Source organism: Sinohyriopsis cumingii, chromosome 3 (genome assembly GCF_028554795.1).
Source record: "Sinohyriopsis cumingii isolate HCF-2022 chromosome 3, ASM2855479v2, whole genome shotgun sequence".
NCBI classification, from domain to species: Eukaryota; Metazoa; Mollusca; class Bivalvia; order Unionida; family Unionidae; genus Sinohyriopsis; species Sinohyriopsis cumingii.
The window spans coordinates 107,832,208-107,844,317 of NC_142963.1; positions in this window are offsets into that span (position 1 = coordinate 107,832,208).

Consider the following 12,110-nt stretch of genomic DNA (forward strand, 5'->3'; position numbering starts at 1 on the left):
GCTAGGGTATCTTGCAATGTTTGCATTTCAGGAATGCCACAGGGTTTGTCTTTGGGCAAGCCAGCTTGTCGTAACAGGAGTTCTGCTTCGTTTCGTTGTTTGGCTCGGTCCGATTGACGAATAGTTTTCCAGGCTCTTTTCCATTCTACCGTGTCGTTCTTCTTGACATAGGTTCGTCCCACCACGATGGCGCTGGCTAAACACATCTGGTCTTGAGGGCTGTGACGAGACTTGTTTTGGTGCTGAGAAGCTCGTCCACCAATAAAATCTTTTTGCGTCCAGTCCCTTGAGGAGGAGAGACGTGGGTCATGTTTAGTGTGGCTTTTTCATCGGTGATGTCAAACTGGTCATTGGATTGTTGTACGTGTTGAATCTTGTCCATGACTTTGGAAGCGGTCAATTCTGCAAGGGTACTAAACTCAATCCAAACAGGGGATTTCAAACCGTCGTGTTGTATGGAATGTCTCAAGCGATCGTCTTCTTTGGGTTGACATTGTCGCTTGAGTGTGGTGAGCAAAGAATCCCACACCCCGGTGATGAACCCTTCTGCTTTCTCTAACGGTACTTCAGCCTTGAAATCTTTAAACTTCACCGTGTATTTGTAAGTCGTGGTTCTAAATTTTCTAGACGAGCGCTTTTCCGTCTCTCGAATGGAATAGTACTTTTCAGGGTTGACTAAGGGTGGTGAACTTCGTTTAGAGGGTTTGGATTCTGGTTCACTCATGTCCTCTTCAAAATCACTGGCATGAATTTGTGCCAAGACTTCAGCCCTGGTATGAGGCGATAGATCACGTTTCTGCCTCTTATTTTCTTCTTCTTCTTTCTTCTCGAATGAATTGGATCGTTTCATCTTGAGTGCAAAACCTCAAATGACTAAAGTTTAAACACCATAGACTAATTTATAGTCATGGCTGACCAGCGTATATAAAAGGATGTGTGTCTTGTCCTTTCACTATTCATTTCACTCTCAAACCGAGCACAACGATGGAAGAGACTAGCCAAATCGAACATTTTATCAGAGCTTTGCGAGGGGTCATTAGAAAATTCTCTTCAGACCAGCCGACGGACTACTCTCCTTCCTTTCGAGATAAAAGTCAAGATACTTGCTATATCTGTCAGAAGAAAGGGCATTGGTCTTCAGAGTGTCCAGACCGTCAAAAAAGAAAAATAAAACTGGGGCTAGAAAAGACAAAAGTCAAGATACCTGTTATTATTGTCAAGAAAAAGGACATTGGTCTCCAGATTGCCCAAAAAAGAAACAAGAGGAGTCAGAAGAAAAGTGGGATTCTTCAGAAGAAGAGAGGGATTCTTCAGAGGAAGAAAGCAGCCAGGTGAAGAAAAAGAAACAGGAGAAGAAAAGAAGAAGGGAAGTAAGTGAGGAGGAAGAAGAGGAAAAGACTGTGACGGTGAAGAAATTGAAAAAACAGAGAGACTAAACAATGAGACAGAAGAAGTGTATGAACTTTTTTAAAGTGATTTGTTGAGAATTGTGAATTGGATTGGTAATATTTATAAAAGAATAAATTAGGTATAAAAAGGTAAGTGTCTTTGGGTTTTGATTTTAAAATAAGAACGTACACTCACGCACTCATACACAGACACGTACTATAGGGGTAAAATGGGGTTTTTTGAGTTATTGGCAATTGAAAGTCTATCTCTTTTCGAGAAATTGGAGTGGCCCTGATAAGGGCCTTTTTTTTGGTGTAGGGATGAGTTTAAGCAATCAACTTTAACTGTCTTAAGCCTTTGCCACGGCCAAGGCCTACTTCTGGACTGCGTAATGTTGATGATGATGATGATTTTGTTGAAATCACTAAGTGTGGCACGATAGGCTTAGTCACAGGGTTGGCGTGTTTAGCTCGGGAAGGTCGTATTCTCTTCGGTCGTGATAAAGAAGTCTGATCCATTTGTTTCAGACTTCTTAACTCCGCTAAAATGTCTAACAGTACCGTGACCGTTTGATTTCACCCTCTTGTTTCTTTGCTGCTACTTCTTCTTGTTGTTGTTTTTTTTCTTACCTCTTCTTCTTCCTGCTGTTGCTGTAGGAGAAAAGCTTGTTCCGCTTCCTTTTGTCGTTGTATAAATTTCTCCAATTCTTCTTTCTGTCTCTGTCTAAGATTCTCCACGTGCGGTAATGAAGAAGGTGACGAAGGTTCCGGAACAAATTCTTGCGAGGTAAGAAAATCCACAAAATCCCAATTTACCTCTTCTGAAAGTAAGTCCGGGTTCCCTTGGGTGGTCTCCACTGCTGGTGCACCCCAATGGATCGTTTTCTGAGTTTCCGTCATGTTAAATCACCGTCGCATAGACTGACTGCACACAGGCGCTAGCGAATCTATATAGACCACGTGACGTCACAGACTGCTCTCTTCGGATTGGATGCGGGCTGACTGAATTATGTAACGCGTGTTTGGATTGGTCAATGAACTCAATTCGTTTCAATCCTTCCTCTACCTATAAATAAACGCAGTTCACTGCACTGATTCACCTGTTCTCGGCGCCTCAAGATGTGGACCACAGTCGAATCATCCACCCTTGTGTCTTCAATGATGTTTAGGACGGACATGCTAATGTATGTCCGATCCAAGTGGACAGTTGTCCACAAGTCAGACACGAGTCTGTGGATACGAAGAGTGTATGTGGAAAGACAAGGATGCCTCAAGAGGACTCTGATTTATGGCCCTGCAGTAAGACGCAGCTTGAGGACAAGAAGATGCCGCAGATGCCCTTTATGTTAAGGGCATATTACATAAATTAAAAGGCCCTTTTCAGGGCCACCCACATCTCTCGAAAAGAGATTGACTTTCAATTGCCTACCCTTTTTTATTTGTTTATTTAAAAACAAAAAATAGAGACCCTCCCTGTTTCAATTTTCGCCTGTTCCCTTTCCATATACCCATCAGGTCGGGACCTTATTAAAATAGGGTCCCGACCCTGTTCCATTTTCATTCCCCTTGAGGCTAGAGTTGCCCATGATTTTTTTCCCATGTTCAATTTCCCTTGAGGCTAGGTTTGCCCATGATTTTTTCCCATGTTAAATTTCCATTGAGGCTAGGTTTGCCCAAGGGGGGGTCTGTAATGCTAATTCCCATTGAGGCTAGGGTGCCCCTACTCACTACTCCCCACTTTCCTTTGACGCTATACAGGCCTAATATTCCCCATGTTCAATTCCCTTTGAGGCTACAGTTGCCCAGGGTCAACTGAAAAGTCTTGAGGCTAGAATTGCCCAGGGGGCACTGTAATGTATTTTCCCATTGAGGCTAGGGTGCCCCACTTAACTACTGATATCAGATGCAGAGGATCAATGGCAAGTTGGTGATATGAGATGAAGAGAATCGATTTCATTATCATGATATTGAAAGGCTTGCAACTGGTATTGGACGTTATGAAAATATGACTCCATTTGAAGGTCTCAGGATAAAGTTGTCAAGAAAGACAAAAGAATAGTTTGGAATGAGTGAATTTAAATCTAATTTCGAATTAAATAAATAACTTTACAAAACAATATCTATATTCTTTAAAACCTGTAGGTCAAAAAAGGAATTAAAATCCCTAGAAAAAATAGATATCAGAACAACTATGTCACCAGCAGTATAGCAGTGCGGACGGGAAAGGTGTTATTGAGATGGTAAAGACCAATCGATAAACCTTTTATTCATTGAGAAGATGCAACCTAACTATCCGCTCAAATCTACAATTAATATCAGAAAACCAAGACAAGTACCTAAGCAAGTACAAGTGAAATCAGCAGTCAGTAATGATCCGTTTGATAACAAGTAAGAGATATGGGGCTATAGTTTACTACTGCTTCAGTGTGTGTGTGTGTGTGTGTGTGTGTTAGTTAGTCGTAGCTTAAACAACTTTAGACAAAACGCTACTATGTCTGCAGTGTGGCAGTTTATGGCATTGGGTCATGATACCGCAGACATGTAGCAGAATGTCCCACCCAGTCACATTATCCTGACACCAGGCCGAACAGTCCAAGCTTATTAATGCTGAACGCTTAGCGAGACAGCTGCTAGTACCATTTCTATAAGCTTTTAGGATGACCCGGTCGAGGTTGGAACCCTCGACCTCCCGCACCTGAGGCGGACGCTCTAACCACTTAGGCCACTAATAATACAAATCAATTCAAAGCGGACATCTTCGATCTACTGTAAAACATTATTCACAGCGGAAGAGGAAACCGAATTAAGGAGGCATAATAATTATTGAAGTATTTGGAAGCTGTCAGCTATGTGATACAGAGTATTAAATGTACGACACACTGAAGACTAAAACAACATTAGCAAAAACAAAAAAAAACCCAGATGGAACCGAAGAGGTAAAATGATAAGTATTACTGGATACTGTTAACAGTATAACAGAGTTGTTAGTTGCAAATTGAAAATAGTTTTGAGAAGAAAAACAATATTTAGAGGATTGGTGAAAAGGTTAGAGAATACATTAACAGTATGTGGTATTCTAAAACTGTTGAAAGAAAAGAGTGTAAGAAATTGTTACTATAGATACAGTGACAGCAATGATTATATCAAACACATGCTTTGTCTGAAGAAGATTCGACCAAAAGTTATGTTTTCTTCTGCACCACATCAATCATCTAATTCACCAACTCCTGCTCCAGGCGCATAATTTTCTGATATAATAAAATAAGTAATGGAAACCTTTGCGAATTATTTGTTTGAGGTAGTGACACCAGAAGCAGTAGAAAAATAGCCGGATGTCAATGGAAATCAGATGAGTTTGTTATTTAGGAATAATGGCAAATCTGTTTCAGTGGCATATGCGGTTATGTTATTTTTCAATTACTGAGCAAAAAGTTATCAAAGATGATAATGGAAATTTTAACAAAATTAGCAAAACTCATCTATGTAGATAAATGGGCCTATACTTGCGCTGACGCAAAAACTCGACACCCATTTCAAAACGTAAGCTAATGTAGTTTCTGCAACCATAGCATCAATACAGTGCCAATAATTTATTGACAATGTAGGCCATAGGCCCATAATGCTACAGTTACACAAGAATGTTGTAATGATGTACAGCGTAATAATGCATTATACATTTAACACAGTGAGATGAAAAAGGGAAGAAAAAAATCAGCACCCACAGTAGAAATATATAGGAAGATGAAACATAAATAGCATTACATAACTGTGATACTGCAAACAGGTATTTAAAAAAAAATTGTGAAGTCATATGTACATTTCCTCTCTTCTATGGAATGCTGAAAAAGACATACTGTGACAATGGGGATATCAGAACACGGCTCTTAGACTTCATCGGATAATAAAAGATTTCTTCACATGAGTGGTTCTTTTTGCTTGTTCGTTTGTTTGTTTTGGGGGGTGTTTTGTGGCTAAAATTTCCTGGAATGAATATCTTTTAAGATCTGTATAATACAGGCATTGTAAAACATAGTGGTATTCATCTTCGATTTGGCTTTTATCACATAATATCCGATAATTTGGGGGATGCCTTTATGCCGTCCTTCGTCTATAGCTAAATTATGAGCGGAACATCGAAGTCTGGCTAATGCATTTTGTTGATGGGTAGGTAAATCAATGATTATTTAATTATGAACGGAAAAAAGCATCATAAAATGCATACCAGTTATATGCTTTGAACGATCTGTTTATAGATGAATTCTAGTCCTGAGTTAAATTGTATTTAAGACATTGGCTGAAAGTGAAGAACAAAAATATTATTTCATCTCCTACATACTATGTGAACCAAAGATAACTAAATCAAGTCTGAACAGAATGTCTTTAATTTTCGAAACCCATGTGATCTTGCCCGACATATCCATATTTTTCAGCATAATATAACATTGTCATGGATATTAATTATTAATCACCTATTCTGATCAATATCATTCAATACTTATTACATTTACAATAATATAATTTACACTAATACAACAAAACACAGAGATAATCTTCTATATTTCTCCTAGTGGTTAAAGGGAGCATGTATGTTTTAGAAAGTTTAACAATCAAGTACAGAAGCTATCATGCACGTTTTCAATTTTATGTACAAACTATAATCAAGATATCTTAGAAAGAGATGCCCCTGTAAGTGTTAGGGTCATCTGAAGAGTCTTTTATTTGCCTGGAAAGATAATGATTTCGAGAGAGTTGCCCGGTGTCAAAATGTTCTTTATATAATTGGAAACATTAATGACATATACTTGAATACGTGCTTCACTTCGGTTATTTGAGTTGGGATAATTTGATAACTTAGCTTCAGAGATAGGACTTTAAAAAAAATATCATATGAAGCTTCATTTATACAATAAAATATTTGATTGCTTTCAGAGCCATTGAATAACAGTAACGTATTCATACCAATGCTGATAAGCAGCAGAGGAGGCGAACTGACCTCTTTTTTTTAAAAAAAAAAAACTTTCTTTACCCGTCGGGACACTTATTTGTGGTCGCGCCTTCTATGCTGCTATAATTAGATCATTATTATATCAATAATGACACCAGGTACGGAATCTTATACAGCTAGATTAGCTAGAGAAAGATTAGAAGCAATCAAAATGTGTGTACCTGTTCGTGATTCTCTTAGATAAAACTTCTAGAACGTCAAGAATCCCAAGTTGAATTTGCAGAGGGTACAGAACAAGTATTTAAGCCTATTACAAACGTTAGTGAAAAAGCTGCAGCAGTTACTGAAAGTCTTCGTCCATTGTTAGAACAGACTGCTAAATATACTAAGAAAACAAAAAGACTTTTACAAAAACTTCCAGCCGCAATAGTTACTGCTCAGCCTCCTTTACTGATGTAGGGGAAGAAATAATTGATGAATTGGCTGATATAAAATAATCTATAGAAAAAACAAGGGAGGAAAAACCAAAGGTAAGAAAAGGTGTTAAATTTATAGTAAAATTTACTGATAAAGGTGTTGAGGAAATAAAAAGTCATAAAGATATAGTTAAATTAACTGCGTTTGCTGTGTTAGGTTATGCTCGAAGAAGAATGTTTTTAAAACCTAACGATGTTAAGGGTGTTAGTCATAATACATGGTATAATTAGGTGAATTGTGTACATCAAGGACTTGATAAAGTAGATAGTAACGATGTAAACTACATTATGTATGCTAGAGGAATAAATAATTTTTTTTACAGCAGTTAGAAGATGAGAAACAAAAACTACCAAGGCTACCAAGACAATCAGAACCAAAACCTCCCCAGCAAGAACCTTCCTATCAAATTCCTCCACCACAGCAACAAATAGAGCGAGAACAATCAAAATCACAATCTCCTTCACAAATTATGACTCGGTCACAATCAGAACTACAACCTCCTGAGCAAAAACCTAGTGCTTATAGACGTATATTTGCTAAACAATATCACTTAATAATCGATCAACATCATCATTAATTGTTGCGTTTTTAGAAGTAGAGAAAGATATTTGGAAAAAGCTTTTGTTGAACGGGTAGATCCGAACATATGGATTGCTACAGTATATGCCGCCCATAAAAATCGAAATTCTTTAGATACTACTAGTCAGGATTTTGTGTGTATGTGTGATTTGGATTTTTAGCGTAGCGTTTAACAATTTTTCAGTCATATCGCTACGATGTCTGCAGTGTGCAGTTTATAGTAATGTCTAGCACTGGGGCATCATGCCGCAGACATGTGGCATGATGTCCCACCCAGTCACATTATCCTTTAAACAAAATGTAATGAGAGAGAGAGAGACAGAGAGAGGGAGGGGGATATAAAAGAATAGCTAAAAACACAAATGTGACCATTGAAGAAGCTAAACAGCGACATGATGACCCTGATGAAATTTACGAATTTACGAATAAAAATATCACTAAAAAGATCAAATTTCTAGTGATGGACCAAACAAATTATCATTAACCAAGACTCAACTTAAACATTTTAATAAGGCTTTAGAATAAAAAACCGGAGTTCAACTTCATCTTTCTCCGATCGCTATTAAAGATATGGTTAAAGTTGGTTGTATAGTTTCACTTCTTGCAGCTATACCAGCATAAATAGCCGCTGCAGTCCCAGCTGTAGCAAAAGCAGCTGCGCTTGTTGCTATTGGAACCGCCCCTGGAATGGCATTAAAGAAAGCAACAGGACATGGATATAAAAAGGGGAAAGGGTCTAAGATTACTGGGAACTCCTTATCGGTACAGAAAAGGTTTGAGACTTCCAGAAAACTTCGTTGATTCTTCCAATGTCTAACTTTGATTTGCTTGATGATGCTAAAATATTAAATATAAAAAATTTCAGAGGTGTTTTTATGCGTGACCAATTACCAAAACAACCAAACAATATTGAAACAAGTATTATCAATCTTGATGACAATTCAGGCCCTGATACTCATTGGGTGGCATACACAACTGATCCACGTGGAATCGTTTATTTCGATTCGTATGGGTTGACTCCACCAACTGAATTTTTTAAATATATAAATACAATAAAAACTCCAGTCTGGTACTCAACATTACCAACACGAACACTAACTGATCCGCCGATATGTGGTCGTGAAGTAATTAATGTACTTGACGCTATATCAAAATCTTAACATGCACCTCATAAAGCTGTGCACGATTATACAAGTAACTACGTCGTTTTAAACAGATCTTAAAGTATAATGGTTGATATTTACGGAAGATCTTCTCTTAGCGGTACCAGTAAGGGCAAGAAAACAAAAGATGATATTGATTTGTTAAATTACTCGACTAAAGAACTTGCCGATATTATGAACCTTTCTGGAGTTGACCGAGATGAAGTTGTTATATTTCAGGATATATACGGTGTTTTAAAGACGAGCAACATCAAATGAAATTATATAGTTCGTAGAGTTCTCGGCGCTACCACTGATAATATTCCAGTATTTACCAATGACGGTAAAATCAGAGACTCAAATATTTCATTCCCAACTATTATAAATGAAATTACAAATAGTGTTGCTAATCGTTTGCGAAACATCGGTGATACAATAACAGGTGAACTCAGCATGAACGGAAATAAGATAGTTGTTTTAAGAGATCCAACATCTGATGAAGATGCTTCAACAACAAAATATGTAGACACAGTAGATACTAAATTATCCACGCTACGGGCTGAGTATGATTCTAACGTAAGCGCGTTTTACAAGACTTCGTTGAAACTTTCAAAACTGAATGAAATCGCAGATGTTTTCTTTGGAAGTCCGTTGATTGTTAACGTAAAACTCCTTGATATTAACACAAAACATGGCGATATTAAAACGGTTATATCAGATATTGAAACAATTAGAAAAAACTAGAAGATGTCATAAGTGGGATTCCTGATATCGTTAAAAAAATTAATATAATTAAAATCCCCCACGGGCAGATTACCAACATAGTACACACGGTGTCATCAGGATTCTTAACATGGTCAGAGCAAAATAAAACTCTCAAACATACTGCAGAAGTCACTGGTGTGTATAGACTGTCTGTGTTCAGCGCTACAAAATTTGAGATATTTAATATGTATCCCGGGCGACATTCAACCGATAAGTTTTCTGGAACCGTGTCTATGATATTAAATAAGGGAGACGAAGAAATATTTATTCTGGAATCAGGTGATAAAAAATTAACCACAATGTCTTACTAGTGGTGTCTGGAATTTGTGGCCGAAACACCTCAATTGATTGCTAAGTAAAATATAATGAGCACTTCAATTGACGTTCAAAAACTCAGGTACAATCAAGTACGTAAATGGCAAGCAAAATTGAAAAATTTCCTTGAAGAGAATATAGTTAAAATAATAAAATATCGCAGACGTGTAGTTATTGTTGATATAATTGTTTATTCGGCGTCTGCTGTTATTGCTGGAACCGGCGTGTTATTATAAACAATAACAATGATGGCACCAGTAGTTGTAACAATTTGTGTTTCAACTACAAAAACGATTGCCGGTATTCTCAATATCATTGCAAAAAAATATATATGTACTTGCACAAATGCAACATTACATGATTATATAATAAAATTACATACAGCAAAGCTAGCACACTCCAAATTATCCTCGTTATTATGAACGAGCCTTAGTGACGGAAAAATATCAGATTTTGAGTTCACGGAAATGATCAAAATCTACAATGAAGCAATGACAGTGATTGATTTAGAAAATCAGGATTTAAATAACAATGTCAACTCCACTGACATCGCCAAACGAGCTACTACAACATATTGTAAATAACACGACTCCGTCAAAACAACAATGATAACGGTAAGCTCAACTAATCCAGAATTTAGTATTAACTTTCCAACTGCAATTTCAGTGAAAGAAATCTCCCTAGCACAATTACAAGCATATTACAGTTGGCCAAATATCATATAAAAATCATTTGGTGGATTCACTAGTATTTGCAAATACAAATAAAAATTATGGAAACCGTACTGGAATGTTGCTTCTATTCCTACAGGTAGTTATCAAATCGAACAAATCAATGATGAATTTCAGCGCAAAATCAAATATATAACCGGAAAAGAAACGAAAATAGCTGTTTCGGTTCACGAACCAACATTATCGGGTACGACTGAAATAAATTCTCCAGATTACGTTGTTAATATTTATCAATCGTCAATCAGATATGTTTTAGGTTGGCCTGAAATTCCACCAGGATATCAAAAACCACCAGAACCACATTTGGACGAATTCCTCACAGAAGAGAAAACGTTTATAACAATTCCAGAATATCGAGAAGAAAACTCTCCATTACACCCTACTCGTCAGTATTTATATTTTACTACTATGGTCAGAGTAGTACAGGGATTTTATGCTGTTAATAAATAAACTTTCAAATCATTGGCTGATAAAATTAGAAATGAACATAAAACTGCATATACATCATTAGTAAATTTATTCAAAGATTATATTCTGGAGTATCCTAATGACAATCTAAAAAAGGAAATCATTGAAGCAATACAACATTTAAATCAGGTTATATCAAACTTTGACTATATTAATAAAAAAAGTATTGAGTTTATAACTACAGGAGCGATTACATTACCACAATATAATAGAAGAGAAACATTTAAAGAAATATTTCTCGATGATTATAGATTAACCGAAGCGGAATTACCAACGTTTATAATACCAGGATTTGAAACCGACGGACTAAAAAGATCACTCAACGATCTTATCAACGAAAATTTTCCTAAAATCGTTGAGTCATGGAGAAAAATATCGCCACCAGCATCTCTACTAAGACACAATAATAATCCGTATGGTGAAGGTCGTCGTATTTCACCAGGAATCGTTAATATAACTTCAACTGTTGCAGTCAGTCTTGTATGTGACGTAATTGATGGCAGCTTTCAAATAGATCTTGAAAAATCAAATCAGGATCAACAAGGATATATTCTTTATACTTTTACTCCGCAAGTACCTCCTGGATATTTGATTGTACAAGAACCTATTAATCCTGTTTATCTACGATGTCATAATCCGTTATTATCAAGAATAAATTTTAAACTTACGACCAATCCGGACACTTAATTGATTTACGCAATCAAAATCTGAATTTAAATTTATACGTAAGATCTTAACGAGATATTTTTGCAAAGTATTTTACAATTAATTAAAATCAGGAGGTATATTAAATAATGTACCAGCACGTGAGGGTTTTTATACATGACAAGGGGGAGGTACTTGAAAATGCCATCAGAACAATAATGACACAGTCTCAAGTCAACACAGAACAATTTAGTGTTGATATAATATTGATGAATACGGCAACGACGATTTTTATTGACGCAGGAACAGTTAAATCAACTACGGCGAGAACATATTTCTATGATTACGTGTGATAGAGATCAGATTCTGAATTATACACATTACTGCATTAAACTCGATCAACTTAAAAATATTGTTTAGTTCTGAATATTTTGGTATATAACTAGTTTTGATCGCTACTTTCACTTCTTTCGTAAGTGACAGTGTTTTCGCTTTCAATATCTGATATAATCTTTTTCAGTTGTCTCACGCGTGTATTAATATTTTATTCTTTCGTATTCGTCAGAAAATTTTGATCTAATTTTTTTCAATTGCGATAGAAAGAGAGACGAATTGCTCAACTTATGTATCCTTTAATGCTGATAAAGACTGTACA